The sequence below is a fragment of the Gymnodraco acuticeps genome, unplaced genomic scaffold (genome assembly GCF_902827175.1).
Source record: "Gymnodraco acuticeps unplaced genomic scaffold, fGymAcu1.1, whole genome shotgun sequence".
Taxonomy (NCBI): Eukaryota; Metazoa; Chordata; class Actinopteri; order Perciformes; family Bathydraconidae; genus Gymnodraco; species Gymnodraco acuticeps.
The window spans coordinates 67,501-75,411 of NW_022990211.1; the positions used below are offsets into that span (position 1 = coordinate 67,501).

Consider the following 7,911-nt stretch of genomic DNA (forward strand, 5'->3'; position numbering starts at 1 on the left):
CTTATGTGTTGCTTTAGGAATTTGTGCATTATTTTTGACATGAAATGTGAATGATGTCAAACGAATGGATTGATAACTAATCCAGTAATGGTATCTTAGCCGTATTAAATCAGTATATTCTTATTGCCGTTATTTCTAAGGCATAATGTGAATGCCTTTATTGAGACACTTCATTTCTTTGCATGTAGCATTGATGAACTGTCGTGTAGCAGTGTTTAACTTAAATGTATTCATTTAGGACAAACCCTTTGAGATGAACCATGTCGTTTTCAAGGGGGTCCTAACATATGGTACAGCAAGGCAGTACATACAAACTTACAAAAAGGACCACGTTACAACACAAAAATGAAATATACAAATACAGACATAACCAGTAGTGTTTGAACCAACATCCCACATTTGTATATCCCTCCAAACTGTCACAAAAGCAGTTTTTCCAGGAATAGATTTATGTATAAAAGAAACAAGAACCGCCTGCATTTCCTTTATCTAATCTGGGCCCCTCCCTCTCCAACCCCACCTGCCTGGCTCCGAGGTGTGCATTTAGCCCCGACAGATCAAAAAAATATATAAGTGTCAAGTGATTGTTTACAGCCTCTTGCTCTCAGCCTCGGGGCCTCCGGGTGATTTGAGCCACGGCGCCGCGAGCGATATTGGCTGCTTCCGCAATTTGTTCAGAGCTGTAGAGGGGAGAGGGGAGAGGCCGTCAAATTGCATAGATAAATATGTTGAATAATTGATGCGGCGCATAGTGGGGAGCTGTTTGGGAGCTCAGCAGAGATTGTGATGCCTGTGTGCAGACAGTCTGTCTGTTTTAGACTGCTCTATCCTCGCAGGGTCTAAACATTACAACGCTTCGTCTTTTCCCCCTATAGACGCTCTGAAATCTGCACAATCCTCCATGTGAGGGTTGTGATTCTCTACAAGAATGCATGTCTTAAACTCCTTTCTAAGGGGGTCTTTAGGTATCTCACGAGTCACAATAGATTCTCAATTCAGTACGCCCATTTTGAGATACTTGGTGTACTAATAGTAAAGGCCTTGTGGCAAATGATGTCATGAAAGCAGAGTAAAGTATACGTTCAATTGTTTTTTTAGTATCAAATGATTGCAATAGAGACAAACGGAGACATTTAGTATTGCAAAACTTGCACAAATCAACAAAGCACTCAAGAAAAACAAGTTCTAGGAACACAAAAAATAAGAATAATGCAGATGTTATTAATAACATTGGTAGTATAGGGCCTTTAAATACTGGGAGTGTAATGAATACAAGTCACTATGGATATTATGGGGGTTAAAATATGGCATGAAAGCAGAGTAAAAGTATACGTTTAATTGTTTTTTAAAATATCAAATGGTTGCAATAGCCTCAACACACAAAGGCAAAGACAAACGGAGACATTTAGTCGTGCAAAACTTACACAAATCAACACTGAGCACTCTATTTTTAGGTAGATCAAGAAAAACAAGTTCTAGCCACACAAGAAATAAGAATTATGCAGATTTTATAAGTAGAATTGGTAGTATAGGGCCTTTACATACTGGGAGCGTAATGAATAAAAGTCACTATGGATATTATGGGGGTTAAAAGCCATCCACCCCATGTCAAAATATGGCATGAAAGCAAATGAAAAGTTTTATTTATACAAAGTGATTGCAATGATATAAACACACAAAGCGTAGACATAAGGAAACACGTATTCATGTTACACTTGCACAAATCAAGCCTTAGTAACAAGTTCAAGGTATACAAAAGTTAAAATAATGTCCGTTATATATACAAGAATGGGAGACTTAGGGCCGAACACACTGGTAGCGTAATTAATTTACGTCACCATGAAAATGATGAGGTTAAAAATCATCCATCCCTTTCAAAACATCTATGAGCGGTCCATCATGAGAAGTCCATTAAGCTTCTCAACACACGGAACATCATATACTGTATAAATCTCGACTATTTGGGTTTTTGCAATAGGGTGTCGCCATTGTCATTATGTTGTCTGGAGCTGCATCTCACTTCGGTTGAATGGATTCCTTGCGTCCTTCACTTGCGTCATTTCCCTACGACTAGTCCCTCCCACCAGGGAAGCATGGAAAGACGCAAGGAAACCACGAGAAGCAGGGAAATGAGTTTTAAGAGCAATGGGACGTCCTTTCCTCCGGAGCGTCACGTGAAGCGACGTCCGTTTGTGATGACGCCGCACAGCTGATCGTCTGACAGCAGCCAGATCAGTGCATGCGCTGCATCGTCCACTCAGTGAGCGATACACAGTAAGGGGGCGGGGCGAGTGTCTGAGGATTTCACCGGAGGATGGTCTGGTAGTTCCTCGATTATCGTTACCGTTATCCTCCGGCACAAATAAGGCCACTGGGACGCTCCTCAAGATGGCGCAGACAAATCAACTTCCGGTGATACCGAGACCGAGGAGCGAGGAAATGAAAAATAAGAGAAGTGAGACGCACCCTGTGTCTTTACAAACTGTGTACATGTACATAAATCATGTGTAAATATGATATTGTCTCTTATCGTGTACTGTATGATTTGTAATCTTTTCTGGAACTGCAGGACGGAGTCACATTACCTTACGAGGAAAATAAGGTTTATTGTATCGTATGTAACGAAAATGCTAAATACTTAACTGCGAATACTACTTTGAAAGGTTAGAAGGGAAGGAGTGGTTCGGACTGTGTTGTAAATGTACAATCTTTAATAACTATAAACCTGTTCCTCACAATATGATGGTAAATACTGTCATGGAAAGCACAGAAGAGAGGATTATTACGTAAAATAAGTTTTCCGTACTCGTAATATAATGAATTGTTAAAGTATTTACGATAATAGTTAAGTGTCGAATCAAATACGTCTTTTCTTGCCTCACTTTCGTAACATCAACAAGGACTTTATTGAAGTCAAGACACAGCGAAACAGACATTTAACACAACATCACAAAGAGAGAAATGCCCAAGACCCTGCAAATTAAAAAACAACAGCTTTAGATGTTGCATCAAAAAAGTCCCTCATTTAATGCGCCTTGGGCTAGCTGTCTTTTCTATTTCCAAAACCAATTTCAAAGTGAAATTGGACACGAAACAATGACAAACTGCGATCACACGTGGATGTTTGACACAACGTTTAAAATAATTGATTTTCAGAAGTCTCAGAAGATACGAATCTCGCTGCTAACACACATGTCCTCCTCCTGATTCCACGTCTGCATCATCAGACATTAAGCCGCTACTTTAACAAAAACTAATTCCTAGTAATTCCTTATCATTCCCACCTGGTCTATAATCCCGCAGATCTATCCGAGTGTCGACAGTTTACAGTAATGGGTGAAGGATTACTTTCTCTCGGATGACACACGGGAAGAAGTGTTTTTCACTGAGTCAGGGGGGAAGGCCATTTGAGATGCGAGATGTTCAAGTCCCGTAGGAGAAGACGACGCTCTTCCCCCCTTAATGTGAGAGCTTACGGCGAGCGAGAGACGAAGAGAGACTTGTAAAGGATTTGAGATCCAGAGAAATCCACCGGCAGACTTCCTCTGAAGAATCAGAACCATTTTTCAAAAACAGACGTTCCTCCATCCACGCCTTTGAAAGGAGTGTGGTATTTCACATGCAGAGGTGTTTAGAATAATAGCGGGGAATCACGGCTTTCATGAAGTCTCTTTTCAGCGTTTCAGAGCTTCCTTTCCCGCCGTTTGATTTCCCGGGCCTTGAAGATGCGAGGGCAGAGGGATGTGAAGACTGCTTATCTCCTCCTGACACAGCCAATCACGTCAGGGAATGACAGTCCGAACCCAGCTGATACACCACCCTCCTCTTCCTCATCTTCGTCTCTCATTGTGTCCTTCCTTCTTTTGAAGTCTTCCCAATTCTCCTTCTTCATCTCGTCTCCTCTTCCTGTCTTCCCCTTTTTTCACTCCTGGTTTTCTCTTCCGGAAACACATCAGAGTATGACAGTCTGAACCCAGCTGATGCACCACCCTCCTCTTCCTCATCTTCCTCTCTCATTGTGTCCTTCTTTCTTTTGAAGTCTTCCCAATTCTCCTTCTTCATCTCGTCTCCTCTTCCTCTCTTCCCCTTTTTTCACTCCTGGTTTTCTCTTCCGGAAACACATCAGAGTATGACAGTCTGAACCCAGCTGATGCACCACCCTCCTCTTCCTCATCTTCCTCTCTCATTGTCTCCAGCTTTCTATCCATTCCTTCTTTTGAAAACCTTCCAATTCGGACATTTCTCTTATTTCTCGAACGCTCCTTCTTCATCTTTTCCCATATTTTCTCTCGTCTCCTCTTCTTCTCTCTCCCTTTTTTTACTCCTGGTTTCCTCTTCCGGAAACAGCCAATCACGTCAGAGAGTGACAGTCTGAACCCAGCTGATACAACCCTCCTCTTCCTCATCTTCGTCTCTTTTAATCTCCTGCTTTCTATCCATTCTTTCTTTCCAATTCGGACATTTCCCTTATTTCTCAGACGCTCGATCTTCGTCTTCATTTCCCCATTTTGAGAATTGTACTCCTGGTTTTCTCCTCCTGACACAGCCAATCACGTCAGAGAATGACAGTCCGAACCCAGCTGATACACCACCTTCCTCTTCCTCATCTTCCTCTCTCATTGTCTCCTGCTTTCTTTCCATTCCTTCTTTTGAAATCTTTCCAATTCGGACATTTCTCTTATTTCTCAGAAGCGCCTTCTTCTTAATTTTCCCATTTTCTCTCGTCTCCTCTTCCTCTCCTTCCCTTGGTTTCACTCCTGGTTTCCTCTTACGGAAACAGCCAATCATGTCAGGGAATGACCGTCTGAACCCAGCTGATATACCACCCTCCTCTTCCTCTTCCTCATCTACATCTCCTATTGTCTCCTGCTTTCTATCCATTCCTTCTTTTGAATACTTTTCAATTCTGACATTTCCTTTACTCTCCTTCTTCTTCTCCTTTTCCCATATGTTCTGTCGCCTCCTCTTCCTCTCCTTCCCTCCTTTTCCCCCTGTTTCTCACTGTGTCTGTGCAGTATGGGGTCTTCATCTCCAGCTCTCTCCCTCAGATATAAACGGTGACTCTCACTGATAAACAGGGACAGGAAAGACAGAGCTCACATCTCCACTTCCCCCGCTTCACACTCAGTCAGGGGCTCCGAGCTTTGAGACAGAAAGACAAACAAAAAGGAACTTTGTTGCACCCCTGTGTGCGCTGACTAAATGCCTGTTGGTGTAAACACAATGTTCTCTCTTTGCTCGCTGATGCAGAGGATATTTAAGACGCTGGAAAAACAGCAGTTTCATTCGAGCAATCGACTTAATGTCGTTCAAACACGAGAGATATTAACACCAATTAGCGAGGACTTTCATACGATACAGAACGGGCGTCTTAAACAAAGCTCACAGCCTTCACTTAGACGCATCCTATTGAAGATGAATGACTCTCGTAATGTTAATATGTCTTTGTGGCTTTTACAGAAAAAGATGACACCAGTGAAGCTTTGTCTTCAAGCTGACGCGATTTATCGATTTGTTGATTGGCAAAAATGTATCAAGGACTATTTTTAAAATCATCCTTTTCCCCAAAAAGTAATGGAAACAAAGACCGACATTGTCTTATAAATCTTTTTATTAGTTTTCGCACAGATATCAAACAGACATTTTCAAGACATTACATGTAAAATACTGTGTTTTTTTGTACAGTTGACAAATAAACACGAACTCCATTATCCCGCAATCTCATTCACACAAATATACAAAGGGGGGGGGGGGGGCAAGGAAATAAAAACAAAAATAAATAAAAGTTGAAATCCTTTTTTTTTTCATATTTATTTATAGAAGGACCATGCATACAAAAACATTCATCTCAGCAAAGAGAAGATATGCAATATGCCAGATTATAGCTAATAGCTAATTTCCATCTGTGGTCCTCAGACAGGTTCATAACAATCAATAAACAAATAATAACATTGCATGATCTCTATCAGTCAAACAATTTAAATAGTATTGCAAAGAAAAAGGGGGGGGGGTGCTCTGCTGAGAATGAAGTATTGGGTTCTTCACCAATAGTAAGGGTGTCATGTGGTCCAGATGAGGCTGCCGGGTCTGACATTATTTACGTGCACTTATTTCCTTTCTTCCTCTACTACTAATAGTCAACTCATCTAATAAGAAATTGGCAGAACACAAATGGGCAACTATTCCAAAAAAACATCATTAATTAGTTAAAGACATTTTGTTTAGCCTCTCAAATCTAGATATTTCCTGCCTTTGTCTTTGTTATATGAAAGTGGACATGTTTGTGTTTTAGATAAGACATCACCTTCAACCTGAGGGACTGGGATTCCACATTTTCTGTCATTTGTTGACCACATGATGAACGAGGAAGGGCAGATAAATCAAGAGCGATTCTTCGTCGCAGCCCTTATCTCTTTGTCATACGTCATTGTGAACGGATTATCGTTGGGTTTGGGAGCCGACAAATCACGATATTTAAAAACAGAGAACTGGGATGGACCATTTTCCCTTTCATTGTATACACCTAATTCTCTTTGTCTACATCGTTGTAAACTGATTGTCTTCAAGTTGTAAGTCAAACCAAAAGAGACGTTTTCAGACGTGGTGCTCTGGGAAGTTTCAGTGTTTTTCCCTGACGAGTTAACAACAACAACAACAACAACAACAACATGCAGATTAATCGATAATAAAATCCTCATAAAATAAGATAAGAAGTACTTTATTGATCCCAATTTGCGAAATGTTTGTGTTGCAGCAGCATAAAAAGACATGGCTTTGTAGAATACAAATTACTAGACTAGAAATAAACAAGAAAGTGGAAATTACAAAAAAAATAAAAGCATGTCAGGGATATTAAATATGAAACTGATTGAATAAATGTAGAAAGTGTTTGACAAAGCGCTCAGTGTGCCCCGTCTCTTTCTCCCCTGCAGGATCTGGACTCTGCTTTATACAAATCCCCACCCTTCCCTCCAGCTCTCTCCTGCTGTATGTTTAGCGTCGACCGGAGAGAAAAGAGAGGGGGATGGGAGACGAGAGAGACGAGAGGAGGTGGAGGGAGAGAGGTGGAACGACCGTTTGCTCCCGTCTCGACCACGGGTATTCTTGGGTTGATAATACAGATGTCGATGTTATTGCTTGAGAATACGCGTAGCTGAGCGGAAGCCATCATCGTCGACTGGATGTTAAAACATGACACATTTAAAAGTGAAGAGCCTCCAATGTGATGATGATGATGTTGATGAAGTCCTGAGATGATAATCTACCCAGCAGCCTCTGGAGGAAAGTAAGATCCTTCCAAGCGTGCATCACACACACGACTTGAAGCACTCTGATGATGTACAGAATACTCACCTGCAAATACTACGCTGTGTGTCTAGGGCTTTTATTGTGAAAGGAACGAAGGGACAGAGTGGTAGCCTTGTGTCGTTGTGTTATTTGTAAATATCATTACGAATAAAATGTGGTTATTTCTCAACGTGATTTTTGCGTTAATTGAAAGGAATTCATGACAAAAACAACAGTTTGAAAAAACATGCCTCAGATTAAAAGCAACAAAAACTCCCTTATTGTTTAATGTGCATAAGAAACTCAGGGGGGGTTCATCTTAAAAACTCTGTGGTTAATCCTCCACCTACACGCCCCTCCCCCCTCACGTTTTCTACCCAGCATCCTCTTGGCCTCTGCAGGAAAGTAAGATCCTTCCAAGCGTGCATGACACACCTTTTTAGCTCTGATTGTCCATCCGCTTGACAGATGACTTGAAGCGTGTAATCACTGATGATGAACAGTGTTACAGACATGAGAAATACTATACTGTTTGTCTAGGGCTTTTATTGTGAAAGGAACGAAGGGAAAGCGTGGTTTCCGCATGTCGTTGTGTTGCAATCCTTTATAAATATGAACCTGTTC

At 41.2% G+C, this 7,911-nt stretch overlaps 1 long non-coding RNA gene across 1 annotated transcript in view; it reads left to right on the top strand.

Moving 5' to 3' along the window:
- LOC117547580 overlaps positions 1-7,517 on the top strand; it is a 10,810-nt gene extending 3,293 nt beyond the window's left edge. Inside the window, exon 2 of the long non-coding RNA XR_004569208.1 lies at positions 6,933-7,517. This is a non-coding gene — a long non-coding RNA (uncharacterized LOC117547580). The remainder of the gene's footprint in view (positions 1-6,932) is intronic.
- The last annotated feature ends 394 nt before the right edge of the window (positions 7,518-7,911 follow it).